Raw genomic sequence first — 14,069 nt, 5'->3', positions numbered from 1 at the left:
ATCCCAGGCCTGGATCTGGTCAACTTTCAAGAACAAATGACACCAACGCAGCCGTGGGCTCCAAAGGTGATTATTTCTTTAAAAATACACCGTTTTTAGCAACAAAGGTCAAAAAATAACCACCACTTGTGGAGTCAGAGATAAGAAGTCAGAGCAAATCTACCTTGTTTTGTTTGAGAACAATGAAGAAGTAAGGCAGTCTTGCTTCTTTCTTAACCAAAAGAGTACTTTAAAAGTAAGACTTTAAAACCCAATGATTTTCTTTGTTTCCAAATAAGAAGTATTATCACTTCCACATTTAACCTAATCCTTAGCCTCTCTGCTCTCTCCCTTCCCTCTTCTGGACAACTCTGCTCTGACACCCTTCAGGCCCAGGTGACTGCAGGACTAAAGAAGTAATTCTTACTGAGAAAGCAAGATAAATTTCTGGTTTTATCAAATCCCTTTACCAATGGAATTTGATACTATTTTATTATTTGATTCTGCAAGAAAAGCACATTGAATCAGTACAGAAATAATTAAAGGACCTGGACACTGATTTGATTTCCAGGCAGGAGAATAAGTTCTCTCTGTTTCTCTCCCTTTTTACACAGCTGGCACAAAAATGTACAAAATGTGCAAAGAGGATTCAAAAGGGTTCAATAAATCAGTAGAAAGACTTATCTATTTTTTTTTAAACTTCAAGGATGAAATATAGGAAAAGGACTACAAAAAGCAGGGACGGAGAACTAGGAAAAGGCAGCAGATGTTGTAAAATATCTACTTTCATGTTCCCTGTGCACCAGAAATGTGCAGACGTATGTTGGCAGAGCTACAGTCAGAGTCCACAGCGAGGCTACATCTTACACATCTGGAAGGTATTTGGCAGGGTGTAGAGTTCAAATGTTTTCTGCTTCAGCTGATTTCAGACATGCCTCTCAGTGACAGGCTGAGCTGGGGACAGTTCAACCAACAGGCTCGTTGAAGAAGTCGTTCACTGCAGTTCCAGCTCGCCTGCTCCGACTGCTGTCCAGAGCAGGCATGGGGTTGGGCTCTGCTCTTCCCTTGGGCTAAAGGGTGCTAGTAACACTCAGCAATGAGAATGATAATAGAGGAACTGGGAGGAGAGCAGGCAGAAGAAAATGGCACCATAACTCAGCAAAGCCTGGCCTTGTATCAAGAAACAGAATGTACTTGGATGAAATCCAGGATGTGAGTTAACTGGAGTGCAGAGCAAGCCATTCAGGAAATAAGAAAGTCCGCACTGCACAGAAACACGGAAGGGTCACATTAGAGCCCATGTGCTTATTTTCAGAAATCCCTCTGTTTTAAAAATAGATAAATGCAAACAGAAAGAGAAGTTCAGTTTCTCTGCCCTAAAAGAAAGGCCAGCTTAAGCCACCAGGGAAGGTGAGGCATGTTGCTGTGTCTGGGACTGCCTGACATTGCACTGGCCCAGTATGGGAGCTTACAGCAGTCATCAGAGGTTAACTCGGCTTTGGTAGGAAATGTTTCTCAGAAGGAATGCACTTCTAGGATCTCTTCCTACTCCAGCAGGTACAACCCAGTGCCTGTGATCTACCTGCTGAGCCTAGTGTGGAGAGAGCAAGTCCCATGTGTGGTGCATAATTTACATCACCATGATGAGCTTTCCAGGTGCAGAATGACTTGCAGTGACAAGCCTGCCTGACAGCTTGCTGTGACCAGCTAACCACTATGCTAACAAACCCCTGCTGCTGCTGCACATCCCACAGGTAGGGAACAGCTCATGGCAGAGGAAGGCTTTCCCCACCTCACAGCACAGGTTCTGGCTGTGCCACTATGGGAACCAAGCCAGAGACCCCACTGATGAGGAAGGACACATTGAGTGAAAAGGAAACAGGGGACAAGCTTTACCCCTGTGAACTGCCCTTGCACCACCCAGACAATGTTTCTCTCATCTCCTCTGGAGTCTCAACTATGCACAGGAACTCAAAGCAATTCATTGATCTTTTCAATACTTGACACAGTTCAGGCTTGCAATGCAGAGTATGTTACATACCTCCACTTCTGCCTTCACCTTCTCTGCCCAGAGCTATACTGGAATTACAACAGGGAAAGAGCAGAGGAATAGGATGACCAGTGTCTAAAAGCAGTGTGCCAAGACATTACCACTGAATATCACGGTCAGTGGCAGGAACATTTTGCAGCACCGCAGTTATTGCAACACTTCCACCTCCAGCTCCCCCACACTCACCTCACTATTTTTATTTTTGCACTCTCTGACCACACACATACCCAGATGCAGATGATGTCACACTTCTGCTTTATTCATTCCCCTTTAAAACTTGAAAAGGCAGCAATATTTATTCACTCAAATTGTTGCTAAGCTCACATACACTTAGACATAGTAGGCTTGATACAGTACACATACAGTAGAGAGATGAGGGAATGGAAAGTCGCCATGATGTAACACCTCTGCATGGCCACTGCAGTCTTCTCTAACCACCAGTCCTGGTGTCCAGATATGTAGCCACACTTTAGAAATATCCAGCAGCAAGGGCTTGAGGCAGGGTTTCTCCACACAGGGTACTTCTCATCTACCTGTCAGCCCAGCCATCAAGCCTTGCACTGATATTTTTCCTGGGTCAGCATTTCCTGATATTTTTTTAACCTGACCCTAACACCTCTGACCCCATGTGCCTCATAGCACACAGCACCCTGACAGCTTCTCCAAAAGAGGCATTCACTCCCTCCCCTTCCCTCAGTTACCCACACCCCCAGCAAACTCATCCACAGCCCTCCCATCTGGTGCTGATATGGAGGAGCCACACTATTTCTTTAGAGAAGTTTGGTCAGGGATGAAAAAAAGCCCAAGAGAAACACTAAGAAGTTTTATAAAAACTTGAAATGACAGCAAGTCAGGAGTTTTAAGCTGCTGATTCTACACATCAAAAATACAGCCAAGGTGAAACACTCATGGCATAATGAAAACTGAAACGTGGAACAAACTTAAAATTTACCTGATTATGAAAACAGGTTGAGAGGTGTGGGTCTGTTCAGCCTGGAGAAGACAAGGCTACAGAGAGACCTTAATGCACTTTGTAGTACCTGACAGGAACCTAAAAGAAAGATAGAGAGGGGCTTTTACAAGAGCATGCAGTGATAGGACAGGGGGAATGGTTTCAAACTGAAAGAGGGCAGGTTTAGGTTAGATATTAGGAAGAAATTCTTTCGTGTATGGGTGGTGAGACACTGGAACAGATTGCCCAGAAGCTGGGGGCATCCCATACCACGAAGTACTCAAGATTAGGATCAATGGGGCCCTAAGCAACCTCTTCTAGTGGAAGGTGTTCCTGCCCATGGCAGGGGGCTCAGAACCAGATAATTTTCAACCCAAACTATTCCTTCCAACTCAAACTATTCTGTGAATCTGTGACTAAGGTGACTGGAAAAATCTCAGCAGACTGAGACCTAGGTAATTAGTCTTTTCCCTACAAATAGCTTTACTAGAAAATACATGTAAACCATAAATATAAAATTCACTTCTTTTTTTCTGCTTGCTGTACCTACCTTAGCAACACCAACATGACATGGTGCTGTGTAGACAAACAGTCTGCAGAGGAGGAGTGGTTTAACCACAGTGTCCAACTGCTCTGCCTCAGCACTGTAGCTCACCTACCTATCCCAGCTTAATGGAATAATGGAAAATACTTTTGAAATGGGAGACCACCCACTGAAAACCACCTAAAACACCTGTGTTTGGCTTCTATGTAAATAATCTGAATTCCAAAACAAACTGCAGGTTTGAAAAACCTAATGATTTTTCATCTAAAAGAAACAACAGCAGCAGCAAACCGGGGTACAAGCAGCAATCCTCCAACCTTGCAGGTGTAGAAAGCCAGGTCAGGGTAAACGCACAAATACCTAAACCTAAGTTGGTGGCAGGAGCCCTGGGGCAAGGATGCAGCATGTGTGACTCAGAAATATGTGATCTTTCCTAAAGCCAGGAAAGGGGAGGGGTGTTGAGCTAGTGCTCAAAGACTCAAGACTGCTTCAGAAAAACCATAACCCCAGTAGACTGATGTGCCTAAGCTCTCAGTCACAGCACAAACAGCACAAACAACAGAGTTACTCCATCTTGGCAAGGGTGGTGCTAGCAGACATAGGGTATAATAATCTAAGAACATAAAGTAACAAGGTCTGTGGACAGAGGGGAATATATTTTATTAGAATCAGTTACAAAAATAAAACAGACCAGCTTTCATCATGCAAGTTTTCTCTCTGGTCTGAAATGGAAGTGGCTCTCCCCAGGGGAGAGCCATGACCTATGGCGACCACAAAGAATCTGAGAAAATTCAGTGGATTATTCACGCATATTTGAAATATTAAGTAGCAGGATGGCTGTTGACTAGCACAGGGTTTGGCCAGGGGAAGAGGGCAGCCAACTGCCTGCCAGGGGCTCCCCAAAGGCTGGTGGGAATCAACCACACTGTGATGAGCAGAGCAGACCCTCCCGCAGCTGACCAGGCTGTGACTGGGAACCCGTGTGCCTGGGACACCAACAGTGGAGGACCAAGCAATGCCCAGGCTCCCAGGCTCCCAGGCTTTTCTCAACATGTCAGTGGCAGCACACAAATTTGCTCACAGCCCTGATGGAAGTCCTGTTAATGAGCAAAGCTGCCTGGCTTGGTGAGGCTGCAAAGGCCTCACTTGCATTAAGGCTGAGCTGGGAGCCTGGCAGCAGTTACTGCTGCAAAGTGCACAGCTATGGGGCCCTTTGGGGGTTTTAGAATTCTGCAAAAAAGGTTTGCAAGAGATAATGTTATTTTTTCCAGCTGTTCACAGAACTTGACACGTCTCTACAGAGCAACTTCTTTTAAAGAGTATGAAAGACCTTATAGTCAGCCTCCAGCACACTGAGGGAAATGCTGTCTTCCTGCTGAGATAAAGGTCCGGTGGCATGTGAAGGCTTATGCTGCCTTGGAGAAATGACAAAACCCAGTGCATTAGTATTGCTCTGGCTGAGCAGAGGCCATTGCAGCTGCCCTGCTCCATTCTGTATTCTCTTTCTTGTCATCTATACAAAGGGAAAGGTGATGAAAGCATAGCCCAGACCTGCTCCCACAGTCAAGTCAAACATGAGTGTGGAAGAAGAGCTTGTGTCTGATTTTGAATGCCTGCTGAGAAAGAGATCTACATATGAAAGTTGGAAAAGACTTGGTCTGGTACAAATAGATGTAAGTGTTTATCTTTGGATGAAAGGATGAGACTAATTACAAAAGTGAGGGAGGAGACAGCAAGTGGTAGGATTGAACACATGGAAATTGAAATTTTTGCCATTGACAATAAACAGCTCCAGGCCTAGTACTGAATGGTGCTTTCTACCCTTCTTCTGTAGCAAGAAACATCTCAAAATTAGAAAATTATGATACAGTCAGAAGTAATGTCTACATTTCAAGGAAATGCAGGAATATGGATATTATTTATGCATGAGGAGTCATTGTAAAAGAAGGGGAAAAGCTATACTTGAGTGAAAGATGAACTGTTGAGTTTCATGGCATAATTTTTATCCACTGCCTCTTCACAACAGGTTTTCTGCCTTAATGAAATCCCGAGGGCTGATGAAAAAGGAAGGCAGGCTGCCAAAATGAGTGAGGTACTGTCATTGCAGAGTGGCCTGAGTTCCCAGTGCTCTAGCTCACTTGCAAAGCTCAACACCTCAGGCAGGAGTTATAGCTGACAGCTGGTTTTCACTTATAGGTGAAGATCAAAACTCGTCTCTTTCTGGTCAGATAACAACAAGCCAGTTTACTGTTTTTAAAAATTATATATCTGGTGTTAACCAAGTTGAAAATAGAACCAAAGTCCTTTAAGTCACAGGGCCTTCATGGGAAACCAAAAGACAACAAATGATCTCGAGGTCTATTTTTAATCCTTCACCTCTCCGAGGATACTGTCAGCTGTGATATTTGGTGCCACATCCTCCTCCAGAGGCTAAAACTGCCTCAGACTCAGCTCAGGAAGAAAAGCAAGTGTCTGAAATGTTACCACAGATGTAACCATCCTTTGGCTTCACAAAAAACCAAGGGGAGACTAGACCACAGGCTTCTCTGCAGCCTTGCCTGTGGCACTCAGCACTCTGGCCAGTTAAGGCGCATCTTTAGGAGTTTGTAGGCAAAGAGTGTTCTGACAATGCAGCACTGATGCCATGGCATTGGTACCTGGTACCTAGTTGTTTGCCACTGCTGTACTAAGTGATTGCCCCAGAGAAAGACTGAGAAATTGGATATGTTGCTTTTGCACATTGCCAAAATGCAGTTTAAGAGAGAAAATGGATCTGTCTCTCTGCAGATCTCAAAGATGGAGATGAGATACTTCTCCTGGAATGGCAAGGAGGTTTTCTCACCACAACCAACACCATGGAGCTGAGAGGTATACTGGAGGCAGGGTGGGAAGGGCAGCTGCACCCAGCTTCAGTTGCCCTCCAGCTCCAGTTTTGATTCTTCTCCCCTCTTGAGCTCAAGGATATTTATGACAATTTCCTTGTGTACTCAACCCATGGTCACAACATGGCTGGAGTGACTTCCACAGAGAGACACCTTACATGTGACTGCTACCATCATTGTTTGCTTCACTTCCAGTGCAGATCTGTGCCACCCAAATTTGCCCACTTACTTCAGATGCACTCAAACCTGTCCATTCCTGCTTGGAAAGTAACAGACTGAGCGAAGAAGAGGAAGCTTTGTCACAAAGCAGGGTTTCCTTCAACTTTTGACAATACCTACACATGCACGAGCATGAGAAAGGTAATTAGAGAAAATGCAAGACTTCAAAAGCAAGTTTTTTATTATCCCCATACCACAGATCTCTACCAGTTACCTAACTGGTCCTATAAACTAGCTGCAAAAGGGTTCAGCTCACATAACCCTGGCAAAGTCTGCTCTGCCCTGCCCCACATGGCCCTGGGTCCTTGATGCCATCCTGCAAGGGACAGGATGTGATATCAAAACCATGGGGCACCCCAGTGTCTTGTGTACTTTTCTAATTGATGCCAGATATTGGCTGATGGTTTGAAGTTTATATGTACTACATCTTCCACATCATTTTCCTTCCATTGTCAGGAGGGCTGTTTTCATTTAAAGCTTGTCTTTCTTTGCTATTTTTTAACCCAGTCCTCTGTACTACTACATTTTTCCATCTTAAATCACTTAGGACCATTTTTACTGAAGCATAGAGTGAATCTGGCATTTTTACCCCAGTTGCTGGCCATTAACTTACACACAGAGGCCTTGCTTTGTAAAGGCAGCAGTAACAGTTTGCAGTAGAATGTTGTGTTGCAGGATTCATTTGGTGTGTTCTGTTACCCCCTAAAGCTATAATGGTTCGGTCCTGGGATCCCCCTCTCCCCCTCCCCTGGAACCTCTCTCTGAGAGTGTCAATTCGTTCTCTCCTCCCCTGTTTCCCTGGTTACCTTCTGTCAATCCCTCCCCAAGTTCTGTCCATCACCCACTGTCTCCTTCCCATATTCCAGAAATTTCTTCTTTCTTCGGTGGGTGATTGGATCGGGAACAAGGGTCCCTCCCTGTCACATTCCCTACTGGCTAGCCGGCATGTTTCTCACGAGTTTGTTCACTCCCCAGTTCGCCCTCATTGGTCAATGTGTCGTGTTTCCGCCCCCTTTATAAGCTGCTGTATTCCTGCCTCGTGGTCCCTGCTCGGCTGGTGCACCTGGAGTTAATAAACGGCTCTGGATTTTACCCCCGAGGAGGGTCCCTCCTTTCTTTCTTCTACTTCGCCTGCCTGCTGCTCGCTGCTGCCCCTTGCTGAGGCGCTCCCGGGACGCCCCGGCGCATCTAGGGGGGGCACCCCCCGGCTGTCGGCTGCGGGGCCTTCAGCTCAGCCGGTGCGACCTCCTCCCTGCCCGAGGGAGTAGAGAAACTCGGACAGCAGCACGGCAGTAGAAGTACCTGAGGTACCTTCAAGGAGCAGGGACCATAAGTCCTCCTAGGGATGATGAAGCAGGATAACAGTGACACCACGGCCTCATCTGTCTTAAAGGAAGATCTGTATCTCTTGCATCATTTCTACATTGGATCTTCAACATCATTGTAAATAATTGCAACCACTCTTACCATAGGCAGCCCCTTGCTTTTTTGTTTCTGCCTTTTTTTGTTTCAAGAGTCCACAGAAACAGATTCATGGGTGTGGCAGTTGATTCCAAACCAAGCAGCAACCAAATAAATAGTTTCAGAGGCGACCAAAATTCGTGTTCATAATTCAGGTCAAATAGAGTTAGCCAAACAAAGCTGTTGATAATTTTAAAATTAACTGTGTAAGTATTTTTATGGTATAAAAATAATAATATTTCATTTGAGATAAAAGTAACACATTTGGTATCTCCCAAGTAAAATTTTCCTTTTTATTACATTTTACTGGAAAGAAAAACAGTACCCAAACTTGTGTGGTTTGCTTTTTTTTTCCCCTCCTTGGCAGCTGAAACATAGTTCAGTCCAAACTTTCATTACTCAGGACTTTCATATTCCTTTCCCACAATTCCTATTGTTTGCTTAAGTACTTTGCAATGGATATGATTTCTAACCAAGACATAGGTTTGTCATTACATGAACCTCAACAAATATATGACAACAAGAAGGAACCATATCAAATTTGTTTTACTAGTGTGCTTTATCAAACTGTGAAAAAAAAAAAAAAAAGTGAAGAGAAATCAAGAAAGGGAGCACTGACAAAGTTTAATTACATATTTTCACTTGTGAATTATGACTTGTTAACTTTATGTTTTCTATGTAAGGTAATATGAGCTCTGACCCCATTTCTGTTTATCATATTTGACCTCATTGACATCTCTGCAAAAGACAGTCTACCAGAGGTACTGCAGGCCACATGGGTCCCTTCCAAAAGGCCACTGACTGCTTTCATCTTCCCACATATGGGTTTGCCAAACAGAGGCTCAGGTCTTAGGAGCTGCAGATCAGGGAGAACATGAAACCAATGAGAAAGGGGGGAAAAATAAAAATAAAAAGGGGGATGTTTTAGGAAGTAGAAGCTACAGAGAATACCCTGCCTCATTAGCAATCAACAACTTTTTCTGACCACATCATCTCTACTTGAAACAGAGACAACAGGGAGCACGTGGGAGGCTATAATCTGAACTATTACCTACTGATATGGAGCTCTCTGAGGGCCTGATAGCTCTCTCTCACCCTACAGCTGATCTACAAAGCTGTGCCATGGGCCACCTCCCTTAGGCAGCTAAATAAGAAATCCTATTCCATTAAAACATCTCAAACATTTTATATCAGATTGAAAACTAGACCAACATTTTTGAGAGAAGAAGTCACAATATTGCAGTCTGAACCTTTGTTTAAAATAATTACCAGGAAAGCAACGGGCTGAGGTTTAAGTCTTGTTTCTGCCTCATTCAGGAAAGGACCTGAAAACCAAACCTGTGAGACATAGGCATACCAAGCTCCAGGCTTTGCAGAGAAAGCCTGGTGTGCAAACAAGACACCCTGGTGCAAGTGCTACTGTTGAGGGATCCAGCTTTCAGGGTGCTCTGCAATAAACATGGTGCAAAGGCTACAGGGAATGGTACAGGAAAGGAACAGACATTCTCCAGCTTAGTGTCTGTGAGGCTGATTAGCTTCAAACTATTATTATTTGTGTGAGGGAAAACAGACTTTGCACACCACTTCTTTTTTCAAGAAAAATGTTTCACTGAAATAACCTGTTTATGGGCTTTTTCTGCCAGAGAGAGAAGCCCAACCTCTTGCCTGCAGTGGTAAGTCAGTCAGAGGGTGGGTCTGAGCTCCCAGGTTTGAACACGTGGGATGCCAGGGTGGAAGTGCAGCTGCAAAGGGAATGTACAGTCCAACCTGCTGTCAGCTACCTCTTTCTCTTGCATTCCTGTACATGAGGCTTCAGTCTTCAGATCTGCTCTACAGTCTCCCTGTTCTTTCATGTGGGGAATAACTGACTTTATGACTCTCAGTCCTGTCCAGGAGGCTGGGATGCCAGGAAGCTACCCAGGAGATGCACTTCGATTTCCAAGTCTGCCAGCCTCCCCTGAAGAAAGGTGTTATGTTTAATCTGTGAGGCAGCAGGCAGATGAAGACTCTGGAAATTTCTGCTTTATCTGGAGAGGAATAAATTTGAAGATATTAACAGTGTTAAACTTAACAGTAACACAGATTTGGATAGCAGGCAGCACAAGCTTACGAAGAAATAATTGATCAGACCACTGCAGTTGCTTGATAAATAGAACGGCAAGCTTAGTGGAACACAGCAGATGTAAATCAACAGTACGACCTAAATTAAACCTCACTGATAGAAGGTAAACGGGCACCTGTTTTGTCTCACTAAAACTGTCTTCAGCAAAAATTTTTCAGCAAATGGAAGCTGCAATCCCCAAAGAAGGAAAGTGATGCAGGGAAATTAGGTAATTTTCTTGTAGATTTTAGATGCACTCATTTCAAATGCATGATGTGATGAAACAGGAATTGCATCAGCTCCACACAGTCCCTCTCTGTGGGGTTCTGAGGGCTGGAGCTGATTCTGTGTAACCAGTGAATCAACTAAGCAACGCTTTCGTGTACCAGCTTTTCTTTGAATTCTCAGGGAGGAGCTTGGGGCTGCAAATAAACAGTTCAGTTAGTACTGGTGAAGAAGAGGTGGAAATGACATGCCACAGTTGTCAACTAATCCTGTTCTATTATGGGATTCTTTCTTTCACGTTTGGCAGCCCACACTAATCCCATCACTTCTTTGGGGAAGTGCTCTTGGAGCAGAGCAGTTGCAGCCTGCTGAGCAACATCCGTGGCAGAAACAGCTCACAGCTCCCCTGCGCACAGCTCCACATGCAGCAGAGAAAAGTCACACAGGCTCTGCCACTTCAGGAGCAGACATGTGAGAGCAGAGGTCCATACTGTGTCGGATTAAATAGTTCTGGAACTCCTGGTGTAGTCCCCTATAGATCAGTTTCAATGGGCAATTGCAGGCAGTGGGGATAGCCCAGAGCAGTGCCAGAGGAACAAAAGGACAGCTGGAAGAGGAATCTCAGTCTGGAAGAAGCTAGGTGGTGGAGGCCTGGGGAAGCTGCATACAATTTGGCTTAGTTTCTAACTATCTGGTTAAAAATCTGACTTGTTGGGGCAAATTTGATTCTCCCCTTTGATCTTCTTGGTGTGGAAAAACCACAAAATGAGGAAGCTTTCAAATAGAGATGTGTAAGACCTGTCTCTCTCCCATCACTCTGCAGCACTCTGCTCAAGTTACCCCTTTTTGAATAAGTGGTTCTGCATCATCATCTGTTTTCCAGTCTGAACATTCTGGAACCAGTAAAATCAAAATATCCTAATATTATGTATTTTACTGCAATATTCAGTGCTCTTCTGGAGGCAGGTTGAGGAGTTTGTTGAAATGTTTTAAAATAATTGAATGTCTTATCAGAAAAATTCTAAACTATTCTACTGTTTCCTTTCTTTGTGAAATTCCAGGAAAATCAACCTGATTCCATAGAACTCTTCAATTTTAGTGGAAATGCTTGAAATTTCTTTTTCCAGCTGGACATTTCTGTGTCCTACAAAAAATGTCTGAAACTCTTTGTCATAAAACTCTAGAGTAATTGCATTAAGCTTGGAAGCTGGAAGCATCATATTTCAGATGCTTATTTAATGCATTTGACATAGCCCTTGATAACTTCTTAGAATTTAATTATAGTACATACATAAGAGAAGCAGCTCAAAAAAATGTTATCTGAGAAGTAATTCCCGCTGCAGCTGAAGTACAAAGTTTTCTTGAGAAAAGGATTGAGAGTTAGCCAATCCAGTCTACCTTTTTATATGCCCAAACCACTAGATCTCACCTGGAATTTTCAATTTCTCCCATATACCCACTCACATATCTTTTCTTCCCTTTTACAGGCTACATCTTGCTCATCTACCTCTTTACTAAGAAAAACCACCAAAGCCACATTCTCAGCAACACTATTCTTAGCTTTTTGTTTCCCCTGTAGGAATTGCACAGTTCATGTTACCATGAAACCAGCTCACAAAAACTTATTTGCCAAATCTAGCTGCAGCTTGCACCAAGTTCTGAACAAGTTGTATTTGATAGCTACCTTTGTTCAGACAAGCTACATACTACAAAGTCTAGTATTATGTTCATCAGAATACACACTAAAATGAGAGTCAGTGGGAAGCAGTGGCATTTAGAGCTCAGTACAAAGCCACATTAGAAGTGGTAAGATTCCAAACATTCATCCCATGTCAGAGTGCAGCCACAATTAATTGCAGAAGAAACTCAGAATACAACTTTCTTATATTTCTCTTTCATGCTGCACCACCATCCTTGAAAATAAGCGGAGACACCTATTGCTGTGGAGGCAAAAGCTGTACCACCTGACCTACCAAGAAAATGTTGAATCCAGGCTGTCTTCTCAGTTGCTCAGTGCAAAATGCTCTGACATATTGGTGTTGTAGACTCATAGAAGGATACAGCTGAAAATAATTTGAAAAGCTATGGACATCTTACCACTGCTCTGAGGCAGAACCAGCTGCTCCAATGTCACTTATGTGTCTCCCTACGTTTCTTAAAAACTGGCATCCCATCCCTGCAGTTCACCATCACTACCACCAGAAAGCATTTCCTATATTAAAACCAGAAACTAGTTCACTCTGTTTACAAATTGCCATTCTCTTACTCCACGGCTGTTCTGCAGCAGTCAGACATTTTTCTTCCATCTTCATTCTTCCATTCTTTCCACTGGAAAGCCCTCAGCCTTTCACCATCAAACATTATTTGCTGCATCCCAAACCACTTCTTCATGGACTTTTTCCAGGTGCTGCCCAGTTCTCTGCTGTTGACACAGCTCCTGAGCTGCTTTGTCACAGGCTCAGTGCATCCTTCTAGAGCTCACACTGCTGTCCTTACTGGCACTTTTTCCACATCCCTCTGCAACTGGGAAGATAATGAAAGATAATGTTGCCTCACGTCCACTTTTGAAAGTAACAACATGCCCCAGAATACCTTTCCTCCAAACTTCTGCTCATTTAGCACTTTCCCACCTGTGCCCATAGATCTAACAGCTTCTGAGAAGGCAGAGCTATGGACTGTCTTTATTTACACCACCATTTATCAGTCCATATCTTTAATTCACTGAGATCATTAACGTTTCAAAATCCTTCTGAGATATGATCACAGCACTCTAACCTTGGTGTTACCTGCAAATTTGATTGTCTCTACTTCATTAAAATATTGAGTAGTCATGGAGAAAAACCAAACTCAGACAAACCTCTCACAACCATCTTCAGTTTTGATTTGCCAGTTTCTCAGCCTCACTGTTGAGTAGGGCAGTTTTCTTTATAATGAATTCACCTACACTTCCCCCCTGATTATAAAAACACAGTCCAGTCTTTCATATCTACCTGTAGTGGGGTAGAAATAAAGATGTCACAAATGTGGGATGAGATTTTCTCAAAAATAAGTTGTCATGACTAATACAAGATAAGTGCAAAAATCTGCACCAAAGGAGATACCTACCCAAATTAAGAAATCTCCCACTTAAATGCATTGGTAGACACTGCTTCCACTTTATTTCTGGGTATACTTTAGCACATTTCGTCTTTAATAACTCCATGGACAAAAGCACTAAAGTACTCACACAGCTCTTCCTCACAGCAAGGCACAGAGCCAAAAACCAAGCCAAGGGGAAAGTAAAATGTCAAGAAGAGTTAAGATATGCCCTAACCACTGTAGTAAAGTCTAGAGAATAGCCTTTGGGGAAAACAGCTATAGTTGTTTTATATTTGCATTGTAAGTAGCATTTCTGGTTAAGTTTGGGCTTTTGCATTGTGCCAGGTGTTTAAGACCTGTGTCTCTCACAACTCTTCATCCCTAAGTTAGCATTACAACTTCTTCACATAGGTTATTCTGTGAAGCACTAAACACAATTAAGAAGATCAATGTACATTTCTAGGGTAATCTTCTGCTGTTGCTCCACTGGTTGTCTTAACTCTAGCTCTTCCTCATAATATTCCTTTTGTTTGTGTATAATCTGACAATAATAAATTTTAAAATTATATAATTATTAT

This window comes from Onychostruthus taczanowskii, unplaced genomic scaffold (assembly GCF_017590055.1).
Source record: "Onychostruthus taczanowskii isolate IOZ18803 unplaced genomic scaffold, ASM1759005v1 scaffold46, whole genome shotgun sequence".
In the NCBI taxonomy this organism is placed as follows: Eukaryota; Metazoa; Chordata; class Aves; order Passeriformes; family Passeridae; genus Onychostruthus; species Onychostruthus taczanowskii.
The sequence above is the reverse complement of the archived record's forward strand: the minus strand, read 5'-3'. Positions refer to the sequence as shown.